The sequence below is a fragment of the Mesoplodon bidens genome (assembly GCF_964165515.1).
Source record: "Mesoplodon bidens genome assembly, contig: HAP1_SCAFFOLD_126, whole genome shotgun sequence".
NCBI classification, from domain to species: Eukaryota; Metazoa; Chordata; class Mammalia; order Artiodactyla; family Ziphiidae; genus Mesoplodon; species Mesoplodon bidens.
Genome location: NW_027671928.1, coordinates 260,558 through 274,760, shown reverse-complemented (window position 1 = coordinate 274,760; position 14,203 = coordinate 260,558). Strand labels below are relative to the sequence as shown.

The following is a 14,203-nucleotide window of genomic DNA, read 5'->3' as shown; positions in this document are numbered from 1 at the left end:
AATACAATGTCTGGGATTTGCTTCAAAAATAATACAGGGGCGGGAGGTAGGGGTAGTGGGTGGGCATACCTTGCATTGAAGCCGAGGGATGGGAACATGGGAGTGTATTATACTGTTTTGTCTACTTTTGTATATACTTGAAATTTTCCAAAGAAAAAGTTTTTAATAAAGAAAAACTAACACTTTTCTGAATATTCTGACCATCTTGTCTTAAGGGACAGCCACCCCCCTCCCACCCCTTGAGATCGTTATCCTAGGGAGTCTCCCCGAATTGAAAGTACCCAAGTAACATTAATTCATCAGCCTCTCTTTACAAACTAGTATAAAAGATTATTTCCTGGATTGTTTTTACCCCAGAAAATACTGAGTCCCTGAGGGCAAAGGGCAAAGAAAACCCTGCAGGAGGGAAAAGGAAGGGCTGAGCGTGAGAAGAAGAAAGGGAAGAACAAATTTTGCCTTTATTACAATTTTCCCAGGGCCTTCACTAGTTGGCACATGCATCTTCTTTGTGTGGGTTTTACTAAGAGAACTTTCACTGGAGGCATGAAAAATATGTTTCAATTCCGAACTCTCAGGTTAAAATTTCACAAAGCATCCCCTTTTATGTTGTCAAAGGCTAATATAAATATTTTCAGAAGCGGGCTCAGTGAGCCAATGATGAGAGCACTTGGGTGAAGCTAGGGCACAGTTGTGTCTGAACCTGGGAACAGTCTAGAGCTGTCCATAGGACTACAATGACATGGAAAGCAGGAGAGAGTAAAGAGTCACATCAAGTGCTCAAGAGTATAGCTTTTTATAGCAGATCTCTGGAAGAACACCAAGAAACTGGTTTCCTCTGGGGAGGGAAGCTGGGGCACTTGGAATAGGGTGGGAGGAGAAAAAACATTGTATGACTTTATTGTCATAGCCAGGTTATACTGTGGTTAGTGCCTTAGTATGTATGATGACATTTGCAAGCAGCCTTTTGTTTACGTAAGTGACTGTACTTTTTATCTTGAAATGAGACAGAAGACACATGTCTGTTTGTTTCTGGGTTCCTTGGCTGGGCCATCTGCTGGCACTACCTGCTGTTTGCACATTTTCTTGATACTCCCTCCCCTTGCCTCCGTATGCCACCCTAAGCTCCCAGAATCTAATTAGGAGTAGATGGTCCCCAGGACGACAAAACTAGGATTTTAATAGTTGTAGTGCGACTTCTATAGGTGTGACATGGTATTGGACAAAGCTCCAATTCTCTCACAGACACTCCTCTAATAGCAGAGGCAGTGAACACTATCTTTGATGGCTCCTATTTTACCTTAAATATTCAGGTGAATTCTGTGGTTTATGATTGACATTGTAAGTTACTATTAGAAAAAAAGTGTCTCTGTGTTTATCGTTTGGTTTTTGTTTTGTTTTTTCGGTACGCGGGCCTCTCACTGTTGTGGCCTCTCCCGTTGCGGAGCACAGGCTCCGGACGCACAGGCTCAGCGGCCATGGCTCACGAGCTTAGCCGCTCCGCGGCACGGGGGACCTTCCCGACCTGGGGCACGAACCCGCGTCCCCTGCCTCGGCAGGCGGACTCTCAACCACTGCGCCATCAGGGAAGCCCTATCCTGTGGTTTTTAAGTATCCCTGCACACTCTGCCTGTCTCTAGAGTATTAAGTCCAGTTGCGCTGTTGTCACCTCTTTGTTTATTGAGATTATTATTTCCTTGCATTAAAATGTACCAATTTCAAAGGTACAGTTTGATTAATTTTGGTAATTGTATACCAGGTGTAACCACCACCACGACCCAGATATAGAAAAGTTACTTACCCTTTAAAAGTTTTCCATCCCAATTTGCCCCAATTCAGTTTTGAGACACTTTATTGAGTTTTACTGCTTTCTCTAACATCGACTCTCCGGGTGATTTAGGAAAGTCACTTTACCTCTCTGGATGTGTTTTTGCTTTTATAACATGAAAAATGCCAGAACAGATGTGTTACCAAGGGCCCTTGCAATACTTTCAGAAAATGAGGGGGTAGGGTAAGGGCGGGAATCTCAGCCTTGCGTCCTCATTCTTCACATAGCACACGCACGTGGCAGATCCTAGTGGGAAAAGCCTGTGGTCGCATCAGAGAGAATTAGGTTTCCATCTCCTCTCTTGCTAGTGTGTGTGTAAGCTTTTGTAAGCATCAGCTTTCTCATCTCCAATATCAGGCTTATTAACAAGGCCTATTTGTTTACTGTTGTGAGGATGAATTGAGATGCACCGGCAGCCTTAAATGTTAGTTGGTATTTGTATTATGGCATAATAGAAAGGCACTGCATTCAACCATCTCAGTTACTACACGTTTATGCAGGCTGATTCTCACAGCCACGCCTGTCGTACAAGCGCGACGTAAAGCGGGTCTGCTTTATGGCACCCTGCTTCCGCCGTAAAGCGCCGTTGGCAATCCCGCGTGAGTGGGTTGAGGAGACGACTGCCAGGTGAAAAACGCGATTCTTGGAGGTTGGCTGACTTGACGTCTTCCCCATGGGCAAACGCGGGAGCCGGAGCCGGAGCCGGAGCCAGAGCTAGCTGCTCAACTCCCTAACTAAAAGGCAGAAGAAGCATCTAAGGGATTTCGGCGAGGAGCATCCCTTCTATGACAGGTATGGAGAGGCGAGGCTGGGACCGGCGCTGCCGGCGTCCTTTCCCGGTGGGAGCCCGCGTGTCCCCGCGTTTGGTCCGCCGGTGCCCCGGGGGTAGTGACAGGGCAGCTCCCGCCGCGTGCCACGCTGCCCCGGCGCCGGCCTAGCTCGCCCGGGGATCCTGGCGGCTTCCCGCCTGAGGTGGGGTTCTTCGCCGGTCTTCCTACCCTTTGTTGAGCCTGTAGTTTTATGCTAGACGGCACGCCTCCTGTGTGGCGACTGGGCAGAGATTTTATAAGCTTGTGTTCGTTTTCTATGTTTTTAAAGAATTGCTTGGGGGCTTCCCTGGTGGTGCAGTGGTTAAGAATCCGCCTGCCAACGGAGGGGACAGGGGTTCGAGCCCTGGTTCGGGGAGATCCCACATGCCGCGATGCAAGTAAGCCCGTGCGCCACAACTATTGAGCCTGCACTCTAGAGCCCGCGAGCCACAACTACTGAGCCGGTGTGGTGCAACTACTGATGCCCACGAGCCTAGAGCCCCTGCTCCGCAACAAGAGAAGCCACCTCTCGCCGCAACTAGAGAAAGCCCGGGCGCAGCAACGAAGACCCATAGCAGGCAAAAATAAATAAATAAGTTAAAAAAAATAAAAAAAGAATTGCTTGGGACCCTCGACATCGCCTATCTATTCAATGACCATGAGGAAACTAATGTTTGGGTAGTTGTGGGTTCCTCTCTAAGTGTCCAGACTCTCAGTTATGATCTTAGTGCTCATCCCCCCACTTTGGGCTGCTTTATCAACAATTAGAGGGATAGTCTACTTAAGAAATTTGCTAGAAAAGGTGAACCCCGAGGGCTTTTATTTGCCAAAATTTCCCGTCTTTTGGATGAGAGCCTGTTACTGTGTGACTGTAGTATTTGTCATGTGGTCTTGTTAGACTTTTTCATTCGTCTCTTATTATCTATTTGGCATATCCTTCCAAGACCTGTCCAAATGCATATGGAGTTTTTACTTGACAATAGATATAATGTATTTATAACGGTATAGTCTGCCATGTTCATTTAAAGTTGTATCATTAGACTTTTCCTAATTGCTACCTACCAGTAGTTAAAGTTTAACATTGCCTGTTTCTTCTCAGGGTTTCCAGAAAGGAAGCAAAACCACAGACTTGTCAACTGGTAATGCTTTATACCTTCTTTATGATAGCAGATTCTGGACTGTTACTTTTAAGATTATATATGGTAATAAAGTTTGGCTACATTTCCACTCTCTTTGATTTTAGATGTAAGCTATACTTTAGTAATATTGCTTAGTTTTAAGTGCAGATGTCTGTTAAAATGCCATTGTGATAACTAATATAGTATAGAGTATGAAACTGTCCTGAGAGATTAGCCTGTTAGAACCTGTTAAGGAGGCTTACCAGAGGGCTCTTGGTGAATCCTAAGAGGGAATGTCATGTTTGCTTAACATAAAGTAGAGTGCAAAATCATCAAAGGTCTTATTTCATTACCACAGACTCAGAAATAAAGTACACTTTTTTGTTGTAAGTTTTCCTGTTGCTCCTTTAAAGGTGCCAAATGTCTGACACATAGGTTAGATCACCTTATAACCTAAAGCTCCATGTGTTTAGTTTGCTGTCTTCCCATGTGGAACATGAGCAGTTCAAAGAAGAGGAAGCGCTTCTAGAATCATAGCTAGATTAGCTGTTTGAAACAAATTTGGTGCTCGGTCTGGTTGAATAGATAGGACTGCATATTTGCAGAAAAGCTAGTTTTTATCTAGAAAAGTCTGAACTTGGTTCCACTGTGGACCTGATGATAGTCGTGGGGTAGCAACAAGAACAGTATAATTTTTGTTTTTAAAATCCCCATTTTCCTTTTAGTCAGAGAGTTTATAGATACTTCAAGTTCTGAAAGTGAAGCATAGAGTGAACCAGAACAAGTTTCTGGTTACAACAGACTACTTGCCACATTAAAGGATGTCTCCAAGGAAGATGAGGAGGAGGAAGAGGAAGAAGACAGTGTTCTAGATGAGACAGAAATGAATCTTGAAGATGGCGAGAGTGACGTCATTGTGGAGGAAGAGATGGCAGTGGAGTCCACTGACATGCAGAAGAGTGGTGTCTCTGATGTGGGTTTATCATCTTTGCAGGGACCACAGACAGATTGCCCCAGGGGCAGGGTGCCTTGTACCACAGAGCTGGGTGAAAGCACATGGATTCAAAGCAGAGATTCTTAACATTGTTGGGCTCTGTGATATCTTCAAGAATCTGATGAAAACAGAGGACCCTGTGGCCATAAAAATGCAGAAATGACATTTTTGCTTATGATTTCCAGGATTTCATCAATCCTACTTCAAATTCCCCTGATTGAGAGGAAAGGGAACATAATTCTGTTTTTGTAATGGTCTCAATTTATGAAAGAGATGATTGTTCCTGCCTTAGAGGAACCAAGTTGAATGGAAGATAGACATAAAATATACAAAACTTTTCAAGCATCAAATCTGAATGGAACCGATAAATATAAGGTGTTAAAGAGATGCAAAGTGGTCACATGCTGCCAGGGTAGATGAGGGGAGGCTTCAGAGAAGAGCTGGGACTGAAAGCTTAAAGGAACTCTGTCTCACTCAGACGTCTAGGTGACTATTTTTTTAAAAATTATTATTAATTTATTTATTTTGGGCTGCATTGTGTCTTTGTTGCAGTGCGCCGGCTTCTCACTGTGGTGGCTTCTCTTGTTGTGGAGCATGGGCTCTAGGCACGTGGGCTTCGGTAGTTGTGGCACACGGGCTCAGTAGTTGTGGCTCACGGGCTCTAGAGCACAGGCTCTGTAGTTGTGGTGCACGGGCATAGTTGCTCGGCGGCATGTGGGATCTTCCCAGACTAGGGCTTGAAACCACGTCCCCTGCATTAGCAGGCGAATTCTTAACCACTGTGCCACCAGGGAAGTCCCCATAGGTGACTTTTTAATTTAACTTTAAAATCAACTTTATTGAAGTATGAATTACATTCAACGAGGTGTACCCGTTTTAAGCATGTAATTTGATAAGTCTTGACAAATGTGTATATCTCTATTGTCGTCGCCAAAGTCAAGATACAGAACACTTCCAATACCTGCAAAAAGTTCCTTCTTGTCCTTTTGCAGTCAGTTTCCCAGGCCTGGCATCAGGCAACCACTGACATGCTTTCTTTCACTATGTATTAGTGTTTCCTATTCTAGAAATTCATATGAATGGAAGCATACAACAAGTACCCTTTTGCACGTGGCTTCTTTGGCTCCTCATGTTGTTGTGACTCATCCGTGTAGCTCATATTAGTAATTCATTTCTTTTTATTACTGGAATAGTAGTCCATTGTCTGAATATATCTGGGTAACTTTTTATATTCTATTATCTTAATGCCTACTTGCCTTACTGTATTTTTTTCTATACTTTGAGGTGTCACACACCATTCTTAGTATTTTCATTCATCACTTGGACTCGGATAAAAAAATCGTCGCCTCAGACTTAGGGATTGTTTTAATTTTGTTGGTTTTCCAGTTTTCTTTCATGTTTTAGGTTTTTAAAAATGAAAAGTTTGGCTTTTTAAATTATAAAAGTAATATATATTTACTGTAAAAATTTAAGAGGGTAATATAGTTAACGTATATCTCCTCCACCGTGGGATGAACACCTTTAACATTTTATAGAACCTTCCAGACTACTTTTTTATGGATATATGAGTGAATATATGTTTGTGTGTATGTGCATAATGGCCTCATACATTTCTGTAAGTTACTTTTTTCTTTAATAATATAACGTGTGTAACTGTGGGTTACTGCCGCTAGAACCCTGGTGTCCAAACTCCCAGGCCAAATCTCCTTCTACTACATTCCACTACCATGGGGAGGTTTAAAAAAGAAAGGGCAAGTATGAAGGGTGATTTTTCCATAAATTAAATCAACTTGAAAAGGCGCATTTGGAGAGTCAGAGAGTACTGATATTGTTAGAAAGAAGAAAGGTTTAAAAGCTGGTTAAATCTCATTCAAAAAAAAATCCATATGTACCACATTGTAAAAAAGAGAAGGAAGATGGCGTTCATGATTACTGGGCTGGCAGGGTAGGGGACAGTTGCATGCTGGGGGTGGCTCTCGTACTGGCTCTTCCACTCTTCACACTTGTGCTCGGCCAGGGCCAGGGACCTCTGAGGGAGATCAGAGGAGAGGGTGGTGCCTTGGGGGTTCCAGGGGGTTGTGCAGCTGGCTCCCTTGCCACCCAGACTGCCCCAGGGTTCCCAGCCCCAAGGCTTATGGAGCATCCCCACACCTGTTTGCTCTGCAGTTGCTGTTGTGCACGCATTTTCTCCTCCAGCACTTTCTGCAGTGTCTCCTTGGCCTTCTGCTCATAGCTGTTTTTCTGGTCTTCCATCCGTAATAGCAACTTATTCATTCCCCAAGAAGTGTATATCTGTAAATTTGAGGCAATTCAACAAATACACATTGACCAACTGTGTGCTAAAGCCTGAGCAGGGATACAGAAATGAAAAGAAATTGGTCCTTGCCCACAGGGCAGAGATGTCAGTAATCTGGTGGACCTTCTTCCAGGCTGGAGGCAGGCAGGGAGAGTCCCTCAGGTGATGTGAGAGGTGAGTGGGGATAAAAAACTGCCCTGGGCATGCTGGGCCTTCTCCCCTAGGCCTTCCACAGGCAGTTGAAATCCGACATTTCCAAAGGGAAATCATCTTTCTAAACCTGCTCCTATCTCAGTGGCCAGCATCACCCCCCACCCAGTCTCCCAAACCCTAAACCAGGGAATCATCCTTGATTTCTCTCTCACCTTCTTCAAGGACTCAGTTCCTCATCAAGCTCTGTCAACTCAGCGTCTTTAACGGCTCCTTCGTTACCTGTATCCTCTATCCCTACTGCCACCTCCTTAGTTCAGACCCTAGTGACACTATTATATGGATTATATAGAGACTATGTGTTATCTTCATGCCTTGCCTCCCTCTAAACCCTTTTCAGTCCTGCAGCTAGAGGGTTCTTTCTAAAACTTAAATCTGATCCCATCACAACCTGCTTAGATCTCTCAGTGGTTCTCAGTGTTCTAAGAATCAGGTCCAAACTCCTTGGCATGGTTCCTACTTACAAGCCCAGACTTTCATCTCATGCTGCCTCCACGCAAGCTGAACTGCTTGTAGGTCCCCTAAGCACTGTGCTTTTCAGCCTCTGCCTTTGCCCATAAAGCTTCTTCTGCTTAGAGTATCGTGACCCACGCTTCTCACCTGGTTAACTTCTACCCATGTTCAAGATTCAGCCCTAGAATCATAAATTCTGATAAACTTGGCCAACCATACCTACCCCCCGACTCTTTATGGATTAGGCAGTTTTACTGGTGTTCACATAGTATCTGTATTTCTGATCTGTGGACTCATCTGTCTCCTTTAAGGGATTGTAAACTCCTTTGGGGCAGGGAGCATTTTTATTTTTGTATTTTTTGTATTTTATTTATTTATTTATTTATTCATTTATTTTTTATTAGTTTCTGCTTTATAACAAAGTGAATCAGTTATACATATACATCTGTTCCCACATCCCTTCCCTCATGCATCTCCCTCCCTCCCACCATCCCCATCCCACCCCTCCAGGCGGTCACAAAGCACCAAGCTGATCTCCCTGTGCTCTGCGGCTGCTTCCCACTATCTATCTACCTTACGTTTGGTAGTGTATATATGTCCATGCCTCTCTTTCGCTTTGTCACAGCTTACCCTTCCCCCTCCCCATATCCTCAAGTCCATTCTCAAGTAGGTTTGTGTCTTTATTCCCGTTTTACCCCTAGGTTCTTCATGACATTTTTTAAAAATTCCATATATATGTGTTAGCATACGGTATTTGTCTTTCTCTTTCTGACTTACTTCACACTGTATGACAGACTCTAGGTCTATCCACCTCATTACAAATAGCTCAGTTTCGTTTCTTTTTATGGCTGAGTAATATTCTGTTGTATATATGTGCCACATCTTCTTTATCCATTCATCCGATGATGGACACTTAGGTTATTTCCATCTCCGGGCTATTGTGAATAGAGCTGCAATGAACATTTTGGTACATGTCTCTTTTTGAATTATGGTTTTCTCAGGGTATATGCCTAGTAGTGGGATTGCTGGGTCATATGGTAGTTCTATTTTTAGTTTTTTAAGGAACCTCCATACTGTTCTCCATAGTGGCTGTACCAATTCACATTCCCACCAGCAGTGCAAGAGTGTTCCCTTTTCTCCACACCCTCTCCAGCATTTATTGTTTCTAGATTTCTTGATGATGGCCACTCTGACTGGTGTGAGATGATATCTCATTGTAGTTTTGATTTGCATTTCTCTAATGATTAATGATGTTGAGCATTCTTTCATGTGTTTGTTGGCAGTCTGTATATCTTCTTTGGAGAAATGCCTATTTAAGTCTTCTGCCCATTTTTGGATTGGGTTGTTTGTTTTTTTGCTATTGAGCTGCATGAGCTGTTTATAAATTTTGGAGATTAATCCTTTGTCAGTTGCTTCATTTGCAAATATTTTCTCCCATTCTGAGGGTTGTCTTTTGGTCTTGTTTATGGTTTCCTTTGCTGTGCAAAAGCTTTGAAGTTTCATTCGGTCCCATTTGTTTATCTTTGTTTTTATTTCCATTTCTCTAGGAGGTGGGTCCAAAAGGATCTTGCTGTGATTTATGTCATAGAGTGTTCTGCCTATGTTTTCCTCTAAGAGTTTGATAGTTTCTGGCCTTATATTTAGGTCTTTAATCCATTTTGAGCTTATTTTTGTGTATTGTATTAGGGAATGATCTAGTCTCATACTTCTACATGTCCCTGTCCAGTTTTCCCAGCACCACTTATTGAAGAGGCTTTCCTTTCTCCACTGTACATTCCTGCCTCCTTTATCAAAGATAAGTTGACCATATGTGCGTGGGTTTATCTCTGGGCTTTCTATCCTGTTCCATTGATCTATCTTTCTATTTTTGTGCCAGTACCACACTGTCTTGATTACTGTAGCTTTGTAGTATAGTCTGAAGAGGGAGCATTTTTAAAAAACTAAAATTATTTTTGTAGGCTTGGGGATCTGAACAATATTCAGTAAAGTCAAGTTTTAAAAATTAATACATTTGTATTTTTAGAATTTCTCCTGGCTTCAAGGTCAAAAAGAAAAAGACACAAGAGCAGCTTTGCAAATTCACTGGGGGTCTTGCCTTTCCAGTGCTTTTCATCTTTACGCCCTGTGATTTTTGGGAAAGCAGGAGCCTTTTACTGTCGCTTCTGGGTTACCCAACTGGGTAAGAGATAGTCTAGATAATGCAGATTTAGAGTTCAATGTCAAATCATTTCCATTTAGCTTTGGAGTCATCTGAAAATTTGGATTTAAATGTTGAGTGCGTCTTATGTTCTTGGAATTGTCATTAGAAACCAGATACAGGAGTTACTGGTTGAGATCATACATGGTTATGTCCAGGTTATTGGACTTAACCATGCTGGTCACTGACCAGCTTTATCCCCCTTTGAAAACGAGTAGACTGGCATTCTGGATTATATGTCAGTCTCTTACGAGCTTGGTTGGCATTACTGAAAAAATAAAAGTTGTGGATCCACAAACCCATAGACTCTATAGGCTATGTTCCGCTGCAGAATTCTAACTACATGGCCACCTTATCTTCCTAACATCAAGTGGGAGCAGTCTGGCCGGTCCATCTCGTTCTCTTGATCTTGAGTCCTCTGCAAAAGACATCCCCCTTTTCTGTGCCAGCACATACGTCACAGCCCTGAAGAAAGTGTAGACATCTGAGATACGTTAACAGTGGGGGAGGGCTGATATCCCGTGAACAGACACATAGATGCCTGTTAGACCTGGAAATTGAAAACCAGAGAGGCGGGGCCACACTGGTTTTGGCCCAGGCCACCAGCCACTGGTGTTCCCAGCAAAATGTTCCCAATGTGGGAGTTTGAGGAAGCAGGGAAAGGCAGGTGGTGTGAGTTTATTAGGACTTGAGGCCCTCAGCCTCGCACTGAGGCCAGCTGAACCCCCAGAGCGTGCTTCCTGCCCTCCTATGGGCTGCTACTCCTAAAGGTACTTGGTTTCAACAGTTATTTGTGCATCAGATTAAAGACTGAAGGGAGAGGGAACAGCAAGCCTAAATTCTTCATATCATACGCCACCTCCCTTTCTCTTCTTATTATATAAGCAATTCATGTGAAAAACAAATAAGGCAAACAAAACAAAACAAAATTACCTGAAGTCTTGCTATCCAAAAGTTACCATGAGTATTTTGGTGTATACTTGTTCCAGATTTTTCTTTATTTTCAACCCTTCATTAAGGCCATTGTTGTCCTGACAGATAATGCTGGCACAAGCACTTGAGTTGAGGCTCCTCTTTTTAAAATACTGTATTTGCATTTGGCTTAATTTGTCTCAGGCCTTGCCTTGCCTGGTCCCCAGCGTGGTGTCTTCTGCTGCAGTCTCTGTAAATTGGAGTTGGGGTGATGGGGCGGTCAGGCAGGGCTGTGTGTATCTGTGTCTGTACGAGGGAGGGCAGGCACACTTTCCAGTGTTTCTGGGCAACAAGCAGGCACTCACTGCAGTTTCCTATCCCTCAGGCCTGGGCTGTGGAGACAGGGGAAGTACCAGGAAGGGGTGGAGGACCCCGACCCAGCTAAATGGAAGGCCCAGCTCCGCTGTGCGCTCAACAAGAGCAGGGAATTCAACCTGATGTACGACGGCACCAAGGAGGTGCCCATGAACCCAGTGAAGATATATCAAGTGTGTGACATCTCCCAGCCCCAGGGCTCTATCATTAACCCAGGTGAGGCCCCAGCTGCTGGGGAGAAGGTGGACAGTGTGCCAGGTTCCGGGCTGGACCCTAAAATCGATAGTCGACTTGAAAGTCGCCTCGCTTACAAAGTTGAAGACTGGTAAATAAAGCAAGAAATGCTGTCCCTAGAAAGAACCCAGAGAACAAAAGATATAAACTCAGCACAGTCTTCCTGCCCACCCAGTGGAACAGTAAAGCATTAGAAAGAAGAGGGGGTATTGAGTTCTATAAAAAATAACTTCTCTTGGGACTCAACACTGAGAAGAGAGGCCAGGTACTTTAGAAGAAGGAGGGCTGAAAACTTAGAAGGTCTGAGTTATAAACCTCGGTCTTTCCATTTCACTACTTGTGGGACATTGAATCAAGTCATTCAACGTTTTGAGCCTCAGCTTCTTCCACTATAAAATCTGGGTTCTCATCTTTCCTGCATATTTCAAAGGCTGTTCTAAGAATCAATTGCCATGACATTATGAAGGCTATTAAGTTCTCTTTATAAATGATGGGTAAGTGATCATTTAATTTGTATGGTATTTTTCCTAGGAGAATACCACCTGATCCCTATATTTACTCAATGTTTAGCCAGTTCCGACTAAGAGCCAGATAATTTAGACTTGACCTCCAGTGAATCTAGTGAGGCTCTGCCATGAGGGAAGGGTCTGTCTTCACAGTAAGCTTATAAAGGAGAGAAGCTGTGCTCCTTGGGTCCTTAGAAGGGATGCGAATGTGTAGAAAGGGGTTTAGAGTAGGAATTAAAAGATTTCTAGGAGAAGGGAGTAGGGTCTGCAGCTCCTGGATAGGGGAGGGGATGAGAGCTTGCACTGGGGCTCCGTAGGAGGAGCTGGGAGTGGGGTGAACACCCTTGGTTCCCACTCTTTGGCATTGAGGGTGCACACTGAACCCAAGGAACCTCTGTGCTGGCAGTGCCTAGCTTGAACAGTGGGTCAGCTGCAGGGATGACAGTGCAACGTGAGCGCCTCACTTTTGACCTTTGTGTGTGTGTGTGTTTCTCGGGTAGGATCCACTGGATCTGCTCCTTGGGATGAGAAAGATAATGATGTGGATGAAGAAGATGAGGAAGGTGAGCTGGACCAGTCACAGCACCACGTTCCCATCCAGGACACCTTCCCCTTCCTGAATATCAATGGTGAGTGGGGTGGGGGGTGGGACAGAGGCATGGAGAGGATGTAAGGGGCTTTGATTTTGCAACCGTTGACACCATATCCACCATTGCACTGGGAGCAGCGACCAGGCCCTGGGGCCAGGCTGCCAGTCTGTTAGCAAGTAGGAGTTATAGGCAAAGAAACTCTGTAGGCATAGTTATCCCAGTGGGGTGGCTTCTAGGCAGAGAGAGCATCTTCTGAATCTTATGTGATAATTCAGAGAAATTAAAAAATGAAATTCATTCTCAATCCCGCATACAAATACACAAGCTGTTACAAATTTTGCTGATTTCCTTCAGGCCAAGTGCAGGGATCCTTTTCGTGAATTGTAGGCAAACTCTTCTGCTATTTCCCTCGGTACAAATTTTCTGTCACTGCCTTAACAGCCTCTGCTAAGGCTGTATCGTGGGAAACTTGTGGCTCTACAGCTCTTAATACTAGGCTCTGATAAAATTTCTCTACTAGAGACGTTTATCTTTTTAAAATTTATTTATTTATTAATTTATTTTTTGTGGTACGCGGGCCTCTCACTGTTGTGGCCTCTCCCATTGCGGAGCACAGGCTCCGGACGCGCAGGCTCGGCGGCCGTGGCTCACGGGCCCAGCCGCTCCGCGACATGTGGGATCTTCCCGGACCGGGGCACGAACCCGTGTCCCCTGCATCAGCAGGCGGACTCTCAACCACTGCGCCACCAGGGAAGCCCTCTCTTTTTTTTAAATTGACTCTTTGAATTCAGCTTCCCAGGAAAGATGCGTTTAGAGGTTGGAGGGTCCCTGTGAGACAGAGCAGGTACTGCACCTCCCATGGCACGTTCTGAGGACGCTCAACCACAAGGTGAACTGCTCTTCCACAGCATCTTCACGTGAACTTTTCACTGACATGCTCCTAGTCATATGACTTGCAGTCAGTTGAGTAGCTTTTCACTACTTTTCTAAGTTCCATCTGGCTGCTAGGGTCAAATGAGATACTTTTGCCACCTAGAAAATTTAGTATATGAAGAGGATTCCTGTAGGATTTTGGAGTCCCCTTCCCTAGGTGATGCCCCTTCTTTTGAGAATCAGGAAATGACTCTTATCTGTCTACTTGCCCTCCTTCACTTACCCTGTCATTTAGAACCTTGCAACCAAGTGATGAGTAAAGACAGCGATCATAGAGCTCTCTCAGGTTAATACTGCCACAGCTACATTCCCACTTGGTGCAATTTTAAGATTTGGACATTTGGAAATGTGAGATCCTTTCCCAAATCTTTGGCTCACTCATTCTGTTATTCTCACCCCTTAAACGGATGCAACCCATTTCCAGGATCATGATTTCCTTTTTTTTTTTTTTTCATGTTTTTTTAAAGCTAATATTGTGTGTCCGTACGTTATGGGCCACCTTGGATCCTTTATGGAAACATGTGAACATATATTAAAAATAAAAAAGTAAAATGTGGCCCTACAGCCACACCGGGATTTCATTGCCCTGAGAGAGGAGTTGGGGCACATCAGTGACTTCCACGAAGCCTATACTTTCAAACAGGCTCCGGGCCAGCCAGTTTCCGGCTTCAGCAAGGAGAATGTTCCAGCGGTAACCAACAAGGAGAACCTGGCGACGCCGGTCTCGACTCCATTCCTGGAGCCGACCCTA

The 14,203-nt window shown here is 44.2% G+C and overlaps 1 long non-coding RNA gene and 1 pseudogene across 3 annotated transcripts in view; both read left to right on the top strand.

The window, feature by feature from the left end:
- The window catches only part of LOC308610804 (centrosomal protein of 78 kDa-like), a 573,086-nt pseudogene that overhangs the window by 513,007 nt on the left and 45,876 nt on the right, over positions 1 to 14,203 (top strand). The gene's annotated exons all lie outside the window — the stretch shown is intronic.
- On the top strand, positions 3,407 to 14,184 carry LOC308610822. Of its 2 annotated transcripts, XR_014014656.1 has the most exons (5): positions 3,407 to 3,773; positions 4,478 to 4,711; positions 11,200 to 11,405; positions 12,430 to 12,558; positions 14,096 to 14,184. It is a non-coding gene; the product is annotated as an uncharacterized lncRNA (long non-coding RNA). The 2 variants fall into 2 exon arrangements; XR_014014657.1 differs by lacking the exon at positions 3,407 to 3,773 and having other exon boundaries at positions 4,123 to 4,711.